Here is a 22,961-nt window from a genome sequence, read left to right on the forward strand (position 1 = left end):
TCGCACAGGTGATCAAATACCACCAAAAGAAAGCTCTGTTTGTGGGCAAAAAGGATGTCAATTTCATTTGGGTACAGCATCGCACGACCGCGCAGTTGTCCATTAAATTCACGCAGTGCCGAATCGCAAAATAGGCTCTGTTCTTTGAGCAGCCAAATGCTCCGGGGCTTAAGTGGTTAAAAAACAAAAACCAAACAAACATTCATACTCATCTAAGTGGATGTCACAAGTTAGCCTTCAGTTTCCTGCTTGTGTATTCTTACGTCCTTGCTGCAGCGCTTCTCTACCCTATTTTACCCTAATTCCTTTCCCATGTGTGGTTTGGCTGTTTTTTCACCTACGGGCATCGCCTGCTATTCTGTGGGCTTTTATTGCCTTCCCTTCCATCACTTCCTGGCCTCCAAGTTTGCTTGCCTGTAAAAGACCTGCTCAGTGTAACCCACATTGCCTGAGCAACGCCACAGTTCTCTGAGCTCCTGGTTGCTTGATATTTGCACATCCTTTTACCCGTGTACCAACCCTGGCTTCCATTACAGTCTATGCTTGTTCGCTGTCTGCCCTGACCTTGGCTTGTTTCCTGGATTTCCTGTTGTCTCCTGCTGCTTGTACTCTGCACATGCATGTGGTCTCCACATCCTCAGCTGGGCGTACCTGTGGCCACGACCTGGTTCCAGCCTGCTGCAAGTCCATCCCCACCATCAAGGGCCCTGGAGAAGAAGCAGGCTGGGGCTTAGACTCCGCGCCCTGTATAACCCTGAGTTGGCGACCTACAACAGCTTACTACCACAGACACTTGACAGTGGATGCAGCATCGATCCAATGCTGCAGCTGTTCCGCACCAGCTCTAAGAGCAAGCACTGAACAATTCAGTAAGGGTCTTCAGTGAGCAGAGAGCCGGTGACTGAAATTCGACTACCAGCTCTCTTCTCTGCCCCTGCAGTGCTCACTGCAGCTCTGGAATGTTGAGGGGGTGGAAGCAGCTGGCTCAGTCTTCCAGCTGCATGCTGAGAGGCTGATCCACATGATGTAACAAAGAAGAACACCGGAGACCTCAAAAAATGAGGAAGAACCTCTGAAAAAAGCAGTTGTAAAGGAGGACCAACAGCAGTTTAAATGATGCAAAATACAAATTTTTTTTTTTAAATATCTTTTTTTATTGGTATATTAAAACACAAGAACAATAACACAATCACAACAACAAGGGGTGGTGCAAAAGATTCGGTGTACAAGGCACATGAAAAACAATCGAAATGCTGTCGCCCACAGGGCAAATGGGAAGGCACAAGGTGAACCCATTAGGCCCTCACACAAGAAGTAAAAGCAACAGTACAGACACAATAGAGATAAATCAACCCAGTTGACCAGGGCGGCAGGCTGGGGTCCCACCGCCCACGACAATCATTGCAAGCAAGACAGCCGAGGAGCCCTCCAGCCATCTCGTCCAAACTCGATCATGTTTTTTGGGGCAACCTCTGTGGAAGTATGTATCTCGATACAGGGGTATGACCTTGTCCACCAGGTCCCTCCATTGCAGAAGCGTGGGGGACCCTGCTGGCGCCAGTGAAGGGTAATATTCTTTCGGGCATAAAACAGCAGTAGGCCCAGGAGGGTACGGTCCGCCACCCTGGGCACCAACTCATCCAAGAGCCCCAAGAGACCAAACCGGGGGGAGAGGTCCATGGTTATTTGTAAGAGAGCAGAGGACACCTCAAATATCCGGGACCAATAAGCGGCGAGCTTCGGGCACGACCAAAAAATGTGGAAGAAATCCCCCGGAGCTCGCCCACAGCGCCAGCACTCCGGAGATTGAGCAGGATAAATTTTGTGCAATCTTTGGGGAGTGAGATACGCCCTGTGCACAATTTTATATTGAATTAAGAGGTCTCGCATGGAGACCAATATTTTGAAGGGGGAATCCCAGATATGCAACCAGTCCACTGAGTCCAGATCCGGCACATCCTGGGCCCAACGAGAGTGTAGGCCCGAGAGCTCCGGAGAGGAGACACGGAGGAGATGCCTGTGTAGCACCGAGATCGCCCGACTAGAGCAGTCATATCGCAGGACCCGCTCCAGATCCGGCTGTACCAGCTGTGAAACATTAGGAGGAAACTGGGCTCTGAAGGCGTGGGAAAACTGCAGGTAGTGGAAGAAATGCGAGGGTGGGATATTACATTCAGCAACTAGGTGTGTGAAAGATGCAAAATACTAATCTTTATTGAAAAATTGAATAGTACACATAGTACAAGGATGTAGCACAACCCAAACACCATTAAAAACACTCAAAGCAGCATGTGCACAGTGTTGTAATTCCCATGGGCCCCATTCACTCCAGCTTGCATACCACTGGTATTTTCCTGGGAGATAGACAGGTAAAAAAAAAATGGGGATGTTATATATGAAAAAAACTCACATAAAAAAAAATATCCTAAAAAAACAAAGTCATCCCAAAAGAGAAAGAATCCATACTCCCCAGACAGCCCCAAAATGGAAGGAAAAAGGTGGAGAGCACAATGGAGGGGTTTCCATATATCCAAGGATGATGATATTAAAATGGCAACTATCCCCTGACCTCCACCCCCCCCCCCCGACTTAATGGCGATATGACTGGGTGATTGCTGGAGACTTGGGTGGGATTCTGACACAGGTGGATCCTCTCTACTGCCCTCTCCCCTCCCTCTACTTCTTCCTTATACTAGTCTTTTAGTTTCTCTTCCCTGTCTTTTCTCTTATTATAATTCATCCTTCTTTTTCTTATCTTCTCCTGTTGTGTGCCTCATATGGTGCAAACCGCTGTAGGGCTGCATGGAGCAGTGTAGCCGATACTTGGTTGACTTACAACGGTCTTGAGCAACATTCATTACGCTTGATATTGATGAATGATACGTGTTTTTTCCTCAGGATTTGGCCTTCTTAACTGGTCCTCGTTGTATGCCCTTTAAGTTGACCCCTTTTGTGGCTTATGTCAATCTAATTGTACCTTTTTCCTTTGTTCTTATTCTTGAAATTCAATAAAAAATGTCAGTTTTAAAAAAAAAAAAAAACGGCAGCTATGGGAAGCTCATCGAGGGATGTAATGACAGAGGAATGGCTGCTAATGAAGGGAATGATTGGTAGTTGAGAATCAGATATTTATTTTTAGTTTTTTCCTGCTTTAACAAGTGAACGGGCATCCTACTTCATACACAATGTTCTCCTGTATGACACCCTCATGCACAAATTAACTGATTGTACCAACTTGTAGTGAATTTTCAACATAATAGTCTGAATATAATGCTGGTCAGCTTACAGTGCAGGGTCACAGGAAAATAAAAAGGAATCAAAGAAATGCCCAACGGCTTCTCACCACACTTGTATGTCCAAGCAACCTGCTCCTTCTGTTGTAAAGTCCATAAACTCCCCTGATAGGAGACAAATCCAGGCTCTGACCAAATGGCCTAGCCATGCAGTTTTGCAAAGTAGCCTTGGATAGGCTCCCCGGCTCTCTAAATCTCACACACCAATGCTTCCTTCAAGTCCGGCATGCGGGAGTGTTCACAAGCCAGAAGTGGCTCCGATAACTGGTGGAACGCACGCTGAAACGCAGGGCTCTGTGCGCTGCTGACGTCGACGCGTTTCGCATAAGTCACGTAAGCTTTATTAGGATGTGATGACGTTCCCGCTCCTCATCTATTTATACCGGCATGCGAACAATTAACAGATTAGGAGCAGCGGTGTCACATAACACACCCTCTAGTGGTGAAACTATAAAAGTGAAAAAAGGTAATAACAACCTATAATAACATTGAAGATAATGTCAAATACAGATTTAAGACACAGTTCCCTCTATCGCTTTGGGGATACCCATCTGCTGGACGGACAGAGATTCAAAAGAGAAGGAAACAACATCCACCCTCATTCAACAGGAACAGCCATGAAAAAAGTTATCCCTTCATCTCAAAAAATAATAAAAGATAAAAAAGTAAAGGTTATCTATTAAAGCGGTAGTATACCGCTTTTTTTGACTTTTAACTACAGGTAAGCCTATAATAAGGCTTACCTGTAGGTACTATTAATATCTCCTAAACCTGCACGGTTTAGGAGATATTACCACTGCATGCAGCCGCTGACGAGTGCGGCGCATGCGCTCTGAAGGTCTGGCGGACCTTCAGAGTTCCTTGCCGAAAATTGCCAGAAAATAACTCCTGCCCGCATGCGCGGTAGTGACTTCATTGCGGCTCCGGCCACTCACAGCGCCGGAGCCGCCGAACCCAGAAGAGATGCCGAGGGATCATGTCCACTCCCACAGCGGTGTCAGGGGGTCCGTGTCGGGGCTTCGTTCTAAGGTAAGTTTTTCATAATGAGCTAGTATGCAATGCTTACTAGCTCATTATGCCTTTGTCTTGCAGGGTTTTTTTTCCATTAGAGTATACTACCGCTTTAAGGAATAAAGAAAAATAAATTAAATAAAACTAAAAATAGAAATAATAAAAATTATAATAGCAATAAATAAACATAAATGTAGAGGTAAGGACAAAGGAAATTAATCAAACATTGTGAGTTAGGGTTCCAAAAAGACCTTTAGGCTCATTTCATTATTTAACCCTTTAGGGGCCATAGTATCAAGACTAAAGATCCATTATTTTTCCTTTTGGAGCAAAATCGTATCAAAATCGCCCTGCGGCTAGAGATTTTTAAGGCAAAAAATCCCTTTACTGTAAGGCCTCTTGGGCTCCCACCGTGTTCTGCTGCAAAATGCAAACCTATTGGGGGTTTCTTCCTTAAGTTTAACACTCTTTAGATGTTCCCCAAATTGCACAAGTAACTGGCGCTTGGTTTTACCAACATACATCTTCATACAGGGGCACTTTTTTTCTTTTTTTTTTTTAATTTAACATCTTTATTATCCTTTTCTTATTATATAAATCAACATAAACACAAAATACGTGGAACATTACATATTCATGGGCATATTTACCATTGCACCAAATTATCATAAAACATGAGACAAGTTCATACCAGAGAGAAGAGAGGAGAAGAAAAGATAAAAAGAGAAAAAAAAAAAACAATAACCCACAACATCCTTAAACTAATATGTGTAAGACAATATCCTGTGTTTCAAATATTAAGGCATGCACTGCCAGTACTTCTCCAGGCATTTGCACGCAGCCACATCACAAAAAAAACAAAAAAAAACCTCACAGATCCTCTCATTTATTCCTTTATCTTACCGATCTCCCCTCCCACATTGTGTATTTAGGAGGAAAGTTCAATAAGTCCGTATATAGAACAATTCAGTATATTTCAAAATGATATAACGCGCACTTGCCAGTACTTCCCCTGGCCTGTTCGGGAGAGAGAAAAAAAAAAAAAAAAAAAACAATAACCCACTACATCCTTAAACTTATATGTGTAAGACAATATCCTGTGTTTCAAATATTAAGGCATGCACTGCCAGTACTTCCCCAGGCATGTGCACGCAGCCACATCACAAAGAAAAAAAGAAGAAGAGAAAAACCCCCACACACCCCTACCCTCTCCTACACTTATAAATGACCAAAAAGAAAAAAGAAATTTCAATAAACCATTACATTCTTAAACTTATATATGTGAGATCATATCCTGTGTCTCCAACATTTAAGGCGTGCTCTGCCAGTACTCCTTCATGCATGTGCACGCATGTGCACGCAACAACACCACCAAAAAAAAACACAACCCCCCCTCCCCTTAGCTGGTTTTAACGTCTTCTCAACCACTTATAATCAACATTCATTTATATCTGGTCATAAACATTTCCACGTGAAAGAGAAAAAAAAAAAAAAACACACAAAATAACAAAACATACAAAATAGGGACCAGGGCGAGGTGAAACATAAATTAACAACGGAAATCTATGAAATAGAACAAAAGCATAAAAAAGATCTAACAAAAGAAACTGAAAAAGACCTTATACAGAAAAGAGATAAATTAAGAGATCTATTAGATGAAGAAACCAGATGCCATTTTAATAAATTAGCAAGATACAGATACAAATTTGGGAATAAACCAGGAAGATTCTTAGCTAGACTATTAATGAAGAAAAAATCAAAAAATTATATAGAAAAAGTTAAAAATAGCTGAAATGAAACAACTAATTCAACCACAGAAATAGCTAAAGCCTTCCATACTTTTTATAACGCCCTATATAACGTCCGAAAAGAAGAAACTCAACAAACAAGACAGGAAAGAATAAAAAATATGCGAAAAAATATTAAGGAAGCAAACCTACCCAAATTATCAGAGGATAAATTAGAACTTCTAGATGCCTCAATTGCCGAAAATGAGATAAGAGAGGTGTTAAAAACTGTTCAAAATGGAAAAAGTCCGGAACCAGACGGATACACAATAAAGTATTATAAAAGATTTAAAGAAATATTGGTACCAAAAATGCAAATATATATGAATCAAGTTGGAAAGGAAGAACTAAGGGAGGAATCTCTGATGGCCCATATCACAGTAATACCGAAAGAAAGGAAAGATCTAACCTTATGTTCCAGTTACAGACCAATTGACCTGTTAAATGTAGACACGAAAATATTTGCAAAAATCTTGGCAATAGGATTAAAGGGCTTACTGGAACTATGGATACACCCAGACCAAACCGGATTTGTGCCAGGCAGAGAAGGGAAAGATAATGTAATCCTAACCCTGCTACTCCTACAAAAAACTAAAAATCATGAAGTCCCCTCCCTCCTATTGTCGATTGATGCCGAAAAGGCCTTCGATAGGGTGGACTGGGACTTCATGAAGGAGACAATAAAAAATTTAGGGATTGGATTAAAAATGAGACAATGGATAGAGGCCCTATATAACAACCCAACAGCAAAAATTAAGATAAATGGAGGTCTGTCAGAGGGCTTTGAGATGAGCAATGGGACAAGACAGGGGTGCCCCCTGTCCCCCCTACTGTTCATATTAACCCTAGAACCTCTATTAGCAAAAATAAGACAAAACAAAGATATAAGTGGAGTGAAGGTGAATCAGGACGAACACAAGGCAGCAGCATATGCGGATGACTTACTATTCTATATTACGAATCCTAGGATCACACTCCCAAACATCCAAAAATAATTAATAGAGTATGGAAAATTATCAAACTTCAAAATAAATCCAATAAAATCCGAAATTCTTAATATCAGTTTAAATACCCAAGAAGAACAGATATTAAAAGCTTACTTCTCTTATACCTGGGCAAAAACCAAATTAAAATATTTAGGGATATACATAACATCACAAATCGGAAAACTTTATCAAGCTAATTTTATACCTTTATTAAATGAAATAAAAACAGATATAACAAGGAGATCAAATAATCAAATCTCATGGGTCGGAAGAATAAACATAGTTAAGATGTTTATATTACCTAAGATTCTGTATAAATTATCGCTATTACCAATAGACATCCCTCCATCTTTTTTTAGGGTAATAAAAACCTTACTAACAAAATATATATGGCAGCGGAAAAAACCCAGAGAACAATATAAGATTCTCACAAGAGGTAAAACACAAGGTGGATTAGCTACCCCGGATATAGAAAGGTACTACAAGGCGGTAATTATCACACGAATGATTGATTGGACAAAAGAAGCTACGGGGAAAAGATGGGTGGAAATAGAATGCGCACAAAACAATAGTCACTTACACAAAACAACATGGATACCACCAAAATATAGGGAAACACAAGGTGCACACGAATTGACAAAGGTTGTCTATAAAATATGGGATAGGGTTAATAAACAATTGAAATTGGAATATAACTCACCAATGATATCACTAAATGGCACAAAATATTTCCCACCAGGGAATGAGGATAAATTTGGAAAATGGATTGGTAGCACCCAATTAAAGGATATACTTCACCAAGGTCGTATTAAGACATTTCAAAATTTAAAGCAAAATAGTAAAGATATGAAATTAGATGAATGGAGATACCTCCAACTGAGCCATTTTGTAAAATCATTACCACAACCGATTAGATCAGAAAAAACTCTTAACACCATTGAGAAATTAAGCTATACTTCCATTCAAAAACATGGAGTATCACAAATATATAGAATGCTGACAGAGTGGCACTGTTTGGAGAACCCTCCATTCATGGTAAAATGTGAGAAAGAAATAGGGACACAATTGTCAAAACAGGAATCGGATGTTGTATTGAAGATGGTGGGGTCTGTAGCCACAGATGTTAGCACAACAGAATTAACCAGTTCCCGCCCGCGCTATAGCCGAAAGACGGCTACACCGCGGGCTCTAATTTCCGGGAGGCCGTCTTTAAACGGCCTCCCAGTAACAGGCTACCCGCGCGCTCCCGTGCACGCGCATCGGGAAAATCTGTGTCGGCCGTGTCCCTTGGACACAGCCAATCACAGATCGTGGTGAATGGCCAATCACGGCGGCCATTTGCCACGCGATCGGAACATCCAATGAGAGATGATCTCAAATGTAAACATATGAGATCATCTCTCATTGCCAGCTCTCCTTCCTCACACAGAGAGCCGATCAGCGGTTAGGGGAGACAGAGAAATGTAATCAGGGCACTGATCACCAGTGCCCTGATTACACAAAAGTGCCCATAGTGCTGCCAGTCAGTGCCCATCAGTGCCTGCTCATCTAGGCACTGATGGGCACTGACTAGCAGCACTATGGGCACTGAGTGTGGGCACTGATGGTGCTGCCCATCAGTGCTCATCAGTGCTGCTCATCAGTGCCACCTGTCAGTGTCCATCAGTGCCACCCATCAGTGTCCATCAGTGTCACTTATCAGTGTCCATCACTGTCACTTATCAGTGTCCATCAGTGCCGCCCGTCAGTGCCGCCTCTCAGTGCCCAGCAGTGCCACCTCTCAGTGCCCAGCAGTGCCACCTATCAGTGCTTATCAGTGCCGCCTATCAGTGCTCATCAGTGCCACCTATCAGTGCAGCATATTAGTACCTCCTCATCAGTGCCACCTCATCAGTGCCCATAAGTGCCACCTCATCAGCGCACATCAGTGAAGGAGAAAAATATATTTATTTTCAAAATTTACTCACAGAAAACAAGAAAACTTTTTTTTTTTCAAAATGTTCTGTCTTTTTTCTTTTTTTTTTGTAAGAAATAAAAAACCCAGAGGTGATTAAATACCACCAAAAGAAAGCTCTATTTGTGTGGAAAAAAAAATGTCATTCAAAGCGTGAGAGCGCTGAAAGCTTAAAATTGGCCTGGGCAGGAAGGGGGTGAAAGTGCCCGGTAGGCAAGTGGTTAAATTACAAATGTTTGTTAAGATGGTATATTACACCAGAAGTAATAAACAAATATCAACCGGATAAAACAGATAAATGCTGGAGGGATTGTGGAAATACCGGAACAATGTATCACATGTTCTGGGACTGTCCCAAAATTAGAGAATTTTGGACTAAGGTCCGACAAATTATCGGTGAAATCACGGATATATTAATCCCGAATGACCCATGGGTATGTCTATTTCATAAAACAACAATGCCACTAAAAAAATATAAAACAACTTTGGTCCCAACTGTAAGAATATTTAATAATAAATATCTCGCGCTCGTACTTAATGATGTCAGAATATTTATACTGCTCTGAATATAGCAGTGTATTTATTTATGGTTAATAAGCAAAGATCTGTGCGGAAGGAGAATCTCCACTTATGCCATAAATCAATTTGTCGTGAATTCTTTTTAATTGATTAATTTCCTTTTTAAAAGCATATACCAATCTTAGTGAGTACAGTCTACAGCATGGAATATATATAAAATATTTATTCACCAGACATGTAATCACGATATATGATCAAACAAGAAATGACACAAAACAAATAACTCTAAATAAACTACTAACTTCAAACAATCAATGCTATGTGATGTTTAGCTCAATAATGAAAGTGAAACTGAAACAAAGTGAAAGTGAAACGAAAGCAAAACGAAAGCAAGATTACCATTTCTCCAGGTATAGCATGAACCATAGGTGTTCTATATAAACAGACTACAATGGTCTGCGCAATGCATAGCCGAAAGTCACTTCACTGCAGATGAAATGAGAATAAGCCATGCAAAACGGAAGACTTAAAATTTCAAATAATGCACTAAATCTGATATTAATAAAAATGTATAAAAAAAAAATCAGCTTTTTAGAGAAAAATCTACCATGGTTCATACGGCTGGGATTGTAATCTTCTTACCCTAAATTTGCAATATAAAACATATAAGGAAGGAAATAAACAATTTTGGATAAAATCAAATAACATAGCAAGGCATATTTACCACACTTAAGATGGCCGCTAGCTTCAAATGATCGTTACCAGAGTCCTAAGATGGATGCCTTTCTTAAGATGGTGGCTTCCCTTCAAGTTTCAGATGAATGATGGATGATGGAGTATGTCTGGATGAGTCTATCGAGGAATGTAATAGTGTGTGTGTTGTATGTGTAATGTCTGTTGGGCAAATGTAATGTGTGTGTCCTATCTCTCATCTGGGTTGGTCTTTTATACAGTAAGAACAAAGGGCTATTAAAATTACCATAAGTAAAACCCAGAGGGATGAAACATTATCCCCATTGGCCGGGATATTCTATACCTAAACTGGTGAGATCATAGACACACCTCTTTAAATAATTAACCCAATGTATGATGATAAAATTAAAGGATAATTTCTCTATATGTAAGATTAATCATATAACACAACATAAAACTTTGTTCATACTCCCAGTACATACATAAATGTCCATCTGTATCTCCATCATTCTCTGGCAACTATTGGATCTGGTAAACAATTTCAATAATAATTATTTTTAATACAATATAATATTTCTATATGGGAAATATCAGAATTATCTCAAAACTGCATTTGGTATTTCGTCTATAGAGGGCAGTATCGTACCGTTCATTAGATTTTGTGTATAACAATAATAGAATATATTGTTATCTGATGACCTCTTTGACCTCTGGCTAGTGAAGATCCATTCATTATTTGGATTCTGACATAACTGTCAGACATACAGTCTAGGATTGGTAGAATTTATGATACCTCTGAACACTTAGACACAAACTTCTCTGAAATGAGGTAATTAGTGACGAGATACATATGTTCTTACACTTAATAATAATGTATTCTAAGTAAGATTACTACTATAAGAATATAAACCCAAAAGGTAATATAATGTTCCTAAATATATATGTATATGCCTTACATAATATAATGACATAATTGTGGTTAATATCTCCACACACATAATGATGTATCTTTAACATTTATATTTAGCTCATTTTAAAATACAACTAGAGTATACTGGGGTATTGTCCATTGTTAAATACATAGACAGACTGAGATATCACCCCCTTAACATAGCGTCAGACTGACTAAGTCTTATCTGATAGAGATGTCAATGTATTACCTTATTTATGCCCAAAAGAAAACAGAGACGTCTGCTGAAAGTGTAAGATCCTATTGTAAGCCTGTGAGAGACATTTTGCAAGAAGACATATATGAACTTTCTTTGACCTCAAAAACAAGATGGAAGCCAAATATACATGGCTTTTAAAATCATTTTTCTTTTTACCTATTATTATTTTAATCACCCCCAATAATCCTGACACAACCTTACTAAATGCAGCAAAGGGGATACTCCCAAAAATGTGGAGAGAAGCAGATAGTCCAAAACTAAAGGAATGGTGTAACAGGATAAATTATATCTGTAACCACTTAAGCCCCGGAGGATTTGGCTGTTAAAGGACCAGGGTTTTTTTTGCGATTTTTTACTGCGTGACTTTAACGGACAATTGCGCGGTCGTGCGACGCTGTACCTAAACGAATTTGACGTCCTTTTTTTCCCACAAACAAAGCTTTCTTTTGGTGGTATTTGATCACCTGTGCGATTTTTTGATCACGCGCTATAAACAAAAAAAGAGCGTAAATTTTGCAAAAATAACAATATTTTTCACATTTTTTTATATGAAATTCCCCAAAAAAAAAAGTAAAAATCAAAATTTTTTAACATTTTTCGGCCAATTTGTTTTATGCTACCTATGTTTGGTAAAAAAAATCGCAAAAAGCGTATTTTGATTGGTTTGCGCAAAAGTTATCGCGTTTACTAACAAAGGGAAAGATTTTTGTCATTTTTGGTGTTTTTTTTTTAACGCGTAATGGCGGCGATCTGCGATTTTTTTTTCGGTACTGCGACATTGTGGCGGACAGATCGGACCCTTGACTGACATTTTTGACACTTTTGGGGTTACCAGTGACATTACTGCAGTAATCAGTGCTATACATATGCACTGTTACTGCAAAAATGACACTGGCAGGGAAGGGGTTAACTTTATTGGACAGGGAGGGGTTAAGTGTGTCCTAGGGGCGTGATTCTAACTGTGTAGGGACATTCCTATTGGTGTAAAAGCAAAGATCAACCGTTCTACATAGTAGAATGGACAGATCTTCACTTTTACACAGGGAGAACTGACAGGCAGCTTGTTTACACAAGCTGCTCTGTCTTTCTCCCTTCACAGGAGAGATCGCAGTGTGACTGGCGGACATCGAGTCCGCCGGTCACACGCACTGACTTGCCTGTGAACGAGCCGCGGCGGGCGCGCGCCTCGGCGGGCGCGTGCCCGCCCGCGATAGGCTCGCAAGTCAGTGACAGGCGAGTGACGTACCGATACGTCACTCTGCCTGGCCGGGGCTGACCGCCGCAGTATATAGTCGTGCGGCGGTCGGCAACCGGTTAATATGGAATACATCAGTAATACTCAAGATGAGACTCCAATAAACATGAAGGGAAAATGGGAAAAATGGATAGATTTAAAAAAATCAAATAAGTATATAGAGATTAATGCTTAAGCATCATTGTAGTAGGGGAAAACAGAAGGAAGAGGAGTTGTATGGGCAGAGACAGGGAGAGGGTATTTGGGGGGGGGGGGGGAGGAGCAAGCAAAAGGGATAAAGTATTATAAGATTACATTGTATTGTATATTTTCTTTTTTTTCTGTGCTTTCTGATTCCTTATTATTTTGGAATCTGTATGTGATTTACATGTAAATTTTATATGCTAAATAAATAAAAAATTTTAAATATAAAAAAAAAACAGGGTGAGGCAACCCGTTGCTCTTCTCTAAGATCAGATCAAATATTCTCTAATTGATATGCCTCAGTGCCCATAAAATGCACCCAGGGCTTCCATCGCTCTTTAGTAGGGTTGAGCGGACACCTAGATGTCCGTGTTCGACGGGTTCGGCCGAACTTTAAAAAAAAGTCCGGGTCCGTGTCCCGGACTTTTACCGAACTTTTCCCGGACACCGAACCCCATTGAAGTCAATGGGGACCCGAACTTTAAGGCACTAAAATGGCTCTAAAACACCAAAGGAAAGGGCTAGAGTGCTGCAAATGGCAGCAAAACGTAATTAAGAGCATGGCAAGTGCTCTGCAAACAAATGTGGATAGGGAAATAACTTAAAACAACAAAAAAAAACAGAAAAATAAAACAATGTTCTTCTTCATCTCTGAAGGACGAGGCCCATATGGAGTAGGAGGGAGGTTGAGGTGGTGGTGGATGTGGCGGTGACATAGGCGTGCGCACAGGGTGTGCTGGGTGTGCCTGGGCACACCCTAATCACATAGGGCACATAGCATTGCCAGTGAGGAGATGTGAAAGATCTCCCTCGGACCTGCTCTGCTCTATTTCTCTTTGCCTACAGGTACATGGCCCCGATACATTACTCTCCCTGCTGGCAAACACATGCATGTGTATTTCAACTTTGGGGTGCACACCTTAATGCAATAGGCTGCGCACACCTATGGGCGGTGTAGGTGGAAGCGGCGGTGGAGGAGGACCAGGGCCGGATTAAGAGCATCATGGGCTTGGTGCTAAGGATTTTGAAGGGCCTTAAGGGCCGTGCCTTGCCATGCACCCAGAGGAGGAAGGGTGCAGCCATGCATGCCTAATTCAACATGGGATGCTGTCTCTGAAGTCCATAAACACATCCATGCATCGGCAACTGTCCCTCCTTGTCCGGCCTTCGCGCTGTGTGGGGAGGTTCTGAGGGTGCTGCCTGGGGAAGCGAGCATAGAAGCCAGACTTCTGTGTTTACAAGTGACAGAAGAGCGGTAACAGTGAATATGGCCAACCCGGGGCCTATATAAAAGGTAGGGGCCTGGAGCTGCAGCTCCAATAGCCCCTATGTTAATCTGGCCCTGAGGATGAGGACGAGGTAGCCAACACTGCTTCTTTTCACAAATTTTAAATGAGGGTACACCCCAAAAGAGTGAGAAAGAGCAAAAATGGAACAATGGGTAAGTAAGGTCGGTATCCATTGCTATTCTGCATAAGGTACGGAAAAGTCCCGTGGGATCCATGCCTGGTTCATTTTAATGAACGTGAGCTTGTCCACATTGTCTCTGGACAGGCGGCTGCGCTTGTCTGTTATAACGCCCCCAGCCGTGCTAAATACCCGTTCAGATAATACACTGGCTGCAGGGCACGCCAGCACCTCCAAGGCGTAAAGGGCAAGCTCAGGCCATGTGCCCAATTTGGAGACCCAGAAGTTGAAGGGGGCAGACCCCTCATTCACTACATGTAGGCGTGTGCACACATACTGCTCCACCATGTTGGTAAAATGCTGCCTCCTGCTAAGACGTTCCATCTGAGCTGCTGGTGCTGCTGTTTGTTGTGGCGTGCTGACAAAGCTTTTCCACATTTCGGCCATGCTAACCCTGCCTTCTGAGGTGCTGGCGGTGCCCTGGTTGCGTTGGCGACCTCCTCCTCCTCCTCCTCTGCCTTGTGCTTCCACTGCGGCCCCGCTGTCAGATGGGAATGCCAGCAGCATGGCGTCTACCAGCGTGCGCTTGTACTCGCGCATCTTGCGATCGCGCTCCAGTGAGTGAATTAAGGACGGTACGTTGTCCTTGTAACGGGGATCCAGCAGCGTGGCCACCCAGTAATCAGCACAAGTTAGAATGTGGGCAACTCGGAGGTCGTTGTGGAGACACTGCAGCATGTAATCGCTCATGTGTGCCAGGCTGCCCAGAGGCAACGAAAGGCTGTCCTCTGTGGGAGGTGTATCGTCCGTGTCCTCTGTATCCCCCCAGCCACGCACCAGTGATGGCCATGAGCTGGCCTGGGTGCCACCTTGCTGTGAACATGGTTCCATCTCCTCCTCCAGCTCCTCCTCCTCCTCATCCTCCTCATCCTCCAGAACTGTGCCCCTGCTGGACAATTGTGTCCCTGGCGTTTGTGTGTGCAGGAACCCACCCTCGGAGCCCCTTGCGAATGACTGCCCTGAAAGCCTTGGAAATGTTACCTCCTCCTCCTCCTCATCCTGTGCCACATCCTCTTCCATCATCGCCAGAATTGTTTTTTCAAGGAGGCATAGAAGTGGGATAGTTAAGCTGAGAACGGCGTCATTGCCACTGGCCATGTTGGTGGAGTACTCAAAACAGCGCAACAAGGCACACAGGTCTCGCATGGAGGCCCAGTTATTGGTGGTGAAGTGGTGCTGTTCCGCAGAGCGACTCACGCGTGCGTGCTGCAGCTGAAACTCCACTATGGCCTGCTGCTGCTCGCACAGTCTTTCCAGCATGTGCAAGGTGGAGTTCCACCTTGTGGGCACGTCACATATGAGGCGGTGAGCGGGAAGGCGAGCAGCAGCAGGGTGAGAACGCCGAAAGTGCGCACAAACGGCCCGCACTTTCTGCAGCAGCTCTGACATATCGGGGTAGTTTTTAAGGAACCTCTGCACCACCAAATTCAGCACATGCGCCAGGCAAGGGATGTGCGTCAAACCGGCTAGGCCCAGAGCTGCTATGAGATTTCGCCCGTTATCGCACACCACCAGGCCGGGCTTGAGGCTCGCTGGCAGCAACCACTCATTTGTCTGCTGTTCCATGCTCCTCCACAACTCCTGCGCGGTGTGTGGTTTGTCCCCCAAACAGGCAAGTTGTAAAACTGCCTGCTGTCGTTTACCCCTGGCCGTGCTGAAGTTGGTGGTGAAGGTGTTACGCTGTCCGGATGAGGAGGCGGTAGAGGATGAGGAAGCGGAGTAGGAGGAGTTAGGAACAGGAGGCAAACTGAAGCGCCCTGCAATCCTCGGTGGTGGAAGGACATGCGCCAAATTGCTATCCGCCTCAGGCCCATCCGCCACTGCATTTACCCAGTGTGCCGTTAGGGAGATATAACGCCCCTGACCGTGCTTACTGGTCCACGTATTGGTAGTTAGGTGGACCTTGGCACAGATGGCGTTGCGCAGTGCACACCTGATTTTTTCCCCCACTTGGTTGTGCAGGGAAGGGATGGCGTGCCTGGAAAAGTAGTGGCGGCTGGGCACGACGTACTGTGGGACAGCCACCGACATAAGGTTTTTAAAACTGTGCGTCTCCACCAGACGGAATGACAGCATTTCAAAGGCCAATAATTTTGAAATGCTGGCATTCAGGGCCAGGGATTGCGGGTGGGTAGGGGGGTACTTCCTCTTCCTCTCAAGTGTTTGGGAGATGGAAAGCTGAACGCTTCCACGGGACATTGTGGGGATGGTTGTTGGTGACCCAGGTGGTGGTGTTGCTGACAGATCGTCTGTTTGCGGGGTGGCAGGTGCCGGTATCACTACAGATGTGGCTGGAGCGGCCGAGACTGCAGCAGAAGAGGAAGCAGGATGAGCCAGAGACGTTTCTTGGTTTTGAAGGTGTGTATTCCACTGCAGCTCGTGCTTTGCACTTAGATGCCTGATCATGCAAGTTGTGCTCAGGTTGAGAAGGTTTATGCCTCGCTTCAAGCTCTCATTGCACAGGGTGCAAACCACTCGTGTCCTGTCATCAGCACATTTTCTAAAGAACTTCCACGTTAGAGAACTCCTTTGAGCTGACTTTGGTGCGCTCGTTCCCTTGCTGCGTTGGGCAGTAGCGGGCGTAGTGTCTAGGGCACGGCCGCTCCGCTTCTGCACCCTGCTCCCTCTTCTGCTGTGCTGGTGGCTCTGTGCGACCACCGCCTCTTCCTCCAAACTACTCAGGTCACCTGCATGACGTTCATTCCATGTGGGGTCGAGGACCTCATCGTCCTCCACATCATCTTCCACCCAATCTTCACCCCTGCCCTCCTTGTCAGTCTCCACAATGCTGAATACCGCAGCAGTTGGCACCTGCGTTTCGTCATCATCGGAGACGTGCTGCGATGATCCTTGCATGTACTCATCTTGAGAAATAAGTGGTTGGGCATCGCTGCACTCAATCTCTTCCACTTCTGGGGCAGGGCTAGGTGGATGGCCCTGGGAAACCCTGCTGACAGAGTCATCAAAAAGAAGAAGAGACTGCTGTATGGCTTGGGGCTCAGACTGCTTGCCTGATTTGCAAGGGGGTGAGGTGAAAGACGGTTGGACATCGGCTGCAGGTGCCAACTCTGACCTTTCTGCAGTAGACTGGGTGGGAGACAATGTGAAGGAACTGGAGGCACTGTCAGCAGCAAACCAATCTACTATCGCCTCCACTTGTTCTGGCCTCATCACTTCTAGGGGCGTATGATGCCCTACCAAACACTGATGCAGGTTCTGTCGCCTACTCACACTTGAGGAAGGTGTTTCACTTGTGCGTGTAGCTGGCACAGATCGACCACGTCCTCTCCTTGCAACAGGAGCTCTACCAGCAGCACCACGACCCAGGCCACGGCCCTTATTTGACGGTCTCCTCATATTTCTGTAATTTAAGATCTTGCCCTAGAAAGGTTTTTATTGAATAGCGGAATAGGAAATATGATCCAAAAAAGTGTATGTATCTCGCACGTACAAAACCACACTAGGCCCCAATTACTATTGTTTCTACCCCTAAAAGGATGGATGAGGAGTAGGAGGAGTATGGAACAGACAGCACCCTCAAATCTTCAGAAGTATGAGATGAACCTCAAAAACTTGGAAAGGTGGATCTCACACGTACCGACACAGACTATCCCGCAATTCAATTGATCCTCAAAGGTTTTTAATGAATAGCGGAATAGGAAATATGATCAAAAAAAGTGTATGTATCTCGCACGTACACAACCACACTAGGCCCCAATTACTATTGTTTGTACCCCTAAAAGGATGGTTGAGCAGTAGGAGCAGGAGTATGGAACAGGCAGCACCCTCAAATCTTCCGAAGTATGAGATGAACCCCAAAAACTTGGAAAGGTGGATCTCACACGTACCGACACAGACTATCACGCAATTTAATTGATCCCCAAAGGTTTTAATTGAATAGCGGAATAGGAAATATGATCAAAAAGAAAGTGTATGTATCTCACACGTACACCACCACACTAGGCCCCAATTACTATTGTTTGTACCCCTAAAAGGATGGTTGAGCAGTAGGAGCAGGAGTATGGAACAGGTAGCACCCTCAAATCTTCCGAAGTATGAGATGAACCCCAAAAACTTGGAAAGGTGGATCTCACACGTACCGACACAGACTATCACGCAATTTAATTGATCCCCAAAGGTTTTAATTGAATAGCGGAATAGGAAATATGATCAAAAAGAAAGTGTATGTATCTCGCACGTACACCACCACACTAGGCCCCAATTACTATTGTTTGTACCCCTAAAAGGATGGTTGAGCAGTAGGAGGAGTATGGAACAGGCAGCACCCTCAAATCTTCAGAAGTATGAGATGAACCCCAAAAACTTGGAAAGGTGGATCTCACACGTACCGACACAGACTATCACGCAATTTAATTGATCCCCAAAGGATTTAATTGAATAGCGGAATAGAAAATATGATCAAAAAGAAAGTGTATGTATCTCACACGTACACCACCACACTAGGCCCCAATTACTATTGTTTGTACCCCTAAAAGGATGGTTGAGCAGTAGGAGCAGGAGTATGGAACAGGCAGCACCCTCAAATCTTCAGAAGTATGAGATGAACCCCAAAAACTTGGAAAGGTGGATCTCACACGTACCGACACAGACTATCACGCAATTTAATTGATCCCCAAAGGATTTAATTGAATAGCGGAATAGAAAATATGATCAAAAAGAAAGTGTATGTATCTCACACGTACACCACCACACTAGGCCCCAATTACTATTGTTTGTACCCCTAAAAGGATGGTTGAGCAGTAGGAGCAGGAGTATGGAACAGGCAGCACCCTCAAATCTTCAGAAGTATGAGATGAACCCCAAAAACTTGGAAAGGTGGATCTCACACGTACCGACACAGACTATCACGCAATTTAATTGATCCCCAAAGGATTTAATTGAATAGCGGAATAGAAAATATGATCAAAAAGAAAGTGTATGTATCTCACACGTACACCACCACACTAGGCCCCAATTACTATTGTTTGTACCCCTAAAAGGATGGTTGAGCAGTAGGAGGAGGAGTATGGAACAGGCAGCACCCTCAAATCTTCAGAAGTATGAGATTGTGTTCACTGTACCCCACAAAGATTGTGTTCACTGCACCCCACAAAGATTGTGTTCACTGCACCTCAAAAAGGATTTTGTTCACTGCACCCCACAAAGATTGTGTTCACTGCACCCTAAAAGGATTTTGTTCACTGCACCCCAAAAAGATTGTGTTCACTGTACCCCCCAAAGATTGTGTTCACTGCACCCCACAAAGATTATGTTCCCTGTACCCCACAAAGATTGTGTTCACTGCACCCCACAAAGGATTTTGTTCACTGCACCCCAAAAAGATTGTGTTCACTGCACCCCAAAAGGATGTTGTTCACTGCACCCCAAAAAGGATTTTGTTCACTGCACCCCAAAAAGATTGTGTTCACTGCACCCCCCAAAGATTGTGTTCACTGCACCCCACAAAGGATTTTGTTCACTGCACCCCAAAAAGATTGTTCACTGTACCCCCCAAAGATTGTGTTCACTGCACCCCACAAAGGATTTTGTTCACTGCACCCCAAAAAGATTGTGTTCACTGTACCCCCCAAAGATTGTGTTCACTGCACCCCACAAAGATTCTGTTCACTGTACCCCACAAAGATTGTGTTCACTGCACCCCACAAAGGATTTTGTTCACTGCACCCCAAAAAGATTGTGTTCACTGCACCCCAAAAAGGATTTTGTTCACTGCACCCCAAAAAGGATGTTGTTCACTGCACCCCAAAAAGATTGTGTTCACTGCACCCCACAAAGATTGTGTTCACTGCACCCCACAAAGGATTTTGTTCACTTCACCCCAAAATATTGTGTTCACTGCACCCCAAAAAGGATGTTGTTCACTGCACCCCAAAAAGGATTTTGTTCACTGCACCCCAAAAAGATTTTGTTCACTGCACCCCAAAAAGGATGTTGTTCACTGCACCCCAAAAAGATTGTGTTCACTGCAGCCCAAAAAGATTGTGTTCACTGCAGCTCACACACAGAAAAATGGATGTGGATCACTGACACCTGCCTATCTCCTATCCCACACCACACAGCAATATCGATTGTAGTTTGTAGAACACAGTTTCCCTAAAATTCAGCAGCAGCAGCCTCTCCCTAACAGGATTGAGAAGAGATCGTAGATCAGGATTGAGTGCAGAGTCACCCCACCCCCCACACAGCAATATCGATTGTACTTTGTAGAAGACACTGACCCTATAATTCAGCAGACTCTATCCCTAAAATGCCTACAACTCGCCCTGCCTAAACACTCCGACCTGTCCCTCAATTCTATCCGGACACAAATGGTTTTTTCCTGCCTATCTTTCCCTAATCAGCAGCCAGCACGTTGATGTGTGATCTGTCCCTGATCTAAGCAGCATAATGACGCCGCTGCGGCTGCCTCGAACTTATAAAGACTTGGTCACATGCTTCAGACGGCCAATCACAGCTACTGAGACATTTGCAGGCATGGCTGGGATGGCTTAAGGCACACCAGTTAAACGATTGTTGATTGGCTGTTGAAAGCCCGCCATGAAAAGAGCGCCAAAGCATGCAAAACCCGGAAATAAAACGACCGAACACGGATTTTTACCCGAACATACAGTAAAGTGTCCGTGTCCGTGTTCGGGTACAAAAAATCCAATTATTCGGTACGAACACGAATAATACAGTCCGTGTTCGCTCAACACTACTCTTTAGTCTGTTCTTCCGTATTCTTTAGAGTCGCAGTCAGTTCCTCCATCCTATAAATCTCGTTGACCTTAGAGAACCATAGTTTACTCACAGGTGGTTGCGTTTGTCTCCACATAGCTGGGATACATGCCTTTGCAGCATTAAGAAGTCGAAGTGTTAAAGATTGTTTATATTTTTGGACTGAGCACCTCGTAAGATGGAAGAGACACAATGCGGGATCCTCTCTCACCTCAAATACTGTCAACTGTTTGATGACTGAAGCTACCATTATCCAAAATGGCCGTAAAAAGGGACAGGCCCAAAAAATGTGGAGCATTGACCCCCGATCCACAACGCCAGCACCTATCCAAACAAGTTGCCTCCATCTTATGCAGCATTATAGGGACCCTATACAATCTAGTTAGAATTTTGTAGCCTATCTCCTGATATTTACAGTCCATAGAGGATTTATGTACCATTGTCAGTATTTTATCTCTTTGCGGCGACGTCAGGGAAATTTCCAGTTCCCTCTCCCAATGAGGTAAAAAAGAAACTCGTTGTCCCTCCGATTCATCTGTCAACAATGTATAACATATAGACAGAGTATGTCTGAGGGGATTCCCCGCTCGACACATTAATTCAAATGTAGTTAAAGCTCGCGGTTCATACCCCCTCCATTGGAGTGAAACAAGAAAATGTTGAATTTGACAGGTGCTCAAATAATCTAACTCTGATTCGGTCCATTTGGCAATCTCCCTATTTGTGGGTATTGGGCCCTGATGCCACATATCCATCAGACGTATCTTACCCATATGGACCAGTCCCCGTACCTTAGCACTTGTACATACCGGCGGGAAATCTGGGTTACCTACAATGGGCATCAGAGGAGAAATTGCAGGTGCTACCATCGGATGCTGTTTTCTCCGGCGGGATTCTTGTAATGTGGCTCCAATTGTGGGGTGTAAAAGCACAGGATCTAAAGGAGCATATGAAGACCAGGGGGCCGGTGGGGTAAGCTGACCGGCCTCACTGACCTCCAGACCAACCCAGCGTTTAAATTCTATATTACTGTGCCAGTCCAAGACTTGCACTAGATGTGATGCTCAATAATATCTAAGGATATCTGGGAGACCCACCCCTCCTTCGACTTTGGCAGAGATAACGTCTGTAACCAAATCCTTGGGGTCCTGGAGGCCCAAATGAAGGAGCGAAAGAGAGTCCTAGTCTGGATGGGCGAAACATTTTACAAGAGGGAATTTCCCAACTTGAGCTGCAACTATCTTGTTGTTCACAAGCACTACAGATTTACTGGACAGCTGCCATTCTTCCATGACATGAGACAGTAGCTCTGCCAGATGAGCACCCATGTGAGACTCATAAATGGCTATCGCCAAGGACCTACGGGCCTTACTTACGGATTTCACTACCTGTTGAAGATGCTAGAGCTACGTTATAAGATCCCATCACCCAGTCACTTTACAGAAAACTTTATACCTGCACTCTACCACGAAACCAAAGCTCAGGTAATTGCATCAATGAACCAAGCCAGTCTAGTCGCAATAACGTGTGATTCATGGACTTCAGACAAGACCTTCCCGTCCTTACTAACATAATGTGCTGTTATTATTGTACCATAGGACTCCACCGTGACTGAAGTCCATGAATCACATGTTATTGCGACTAGACTGGCTTGGTTCATTGCTGCAATTACCTGAGCTTTGGGTTCGTGGTAGATAGAGTGCAGGTATAACGTTTTCTGTAAAGTGACTGCATGATGGGATCTTATAACGTAGCTCTAGCGTCTTCAACAGGTAGTGAAACCCGTAAGTAAGGCCGTAGGTCCTTGGCGATGAAATGGGCCACAGCTTTGGTTAGTTTCTTCCCTTTTTCAGAGTTTGGGTGGCAAAGTTAACAACATGGCAATCAATCCTTCACTGACCTGGGT

Source organism: Pelophylax lessonae (genome assembly GCF_965119305.1).
Source record: "Pelophylax lessonae genome assembly, chromosome: 2".
Taxonomy (NCBI): domain Eukaryota; kingdom Metazoa; phylum Chordata; class Amphibia; order Anura; family Ranidae; genus Pelophylax; species Pelophylax lessonae.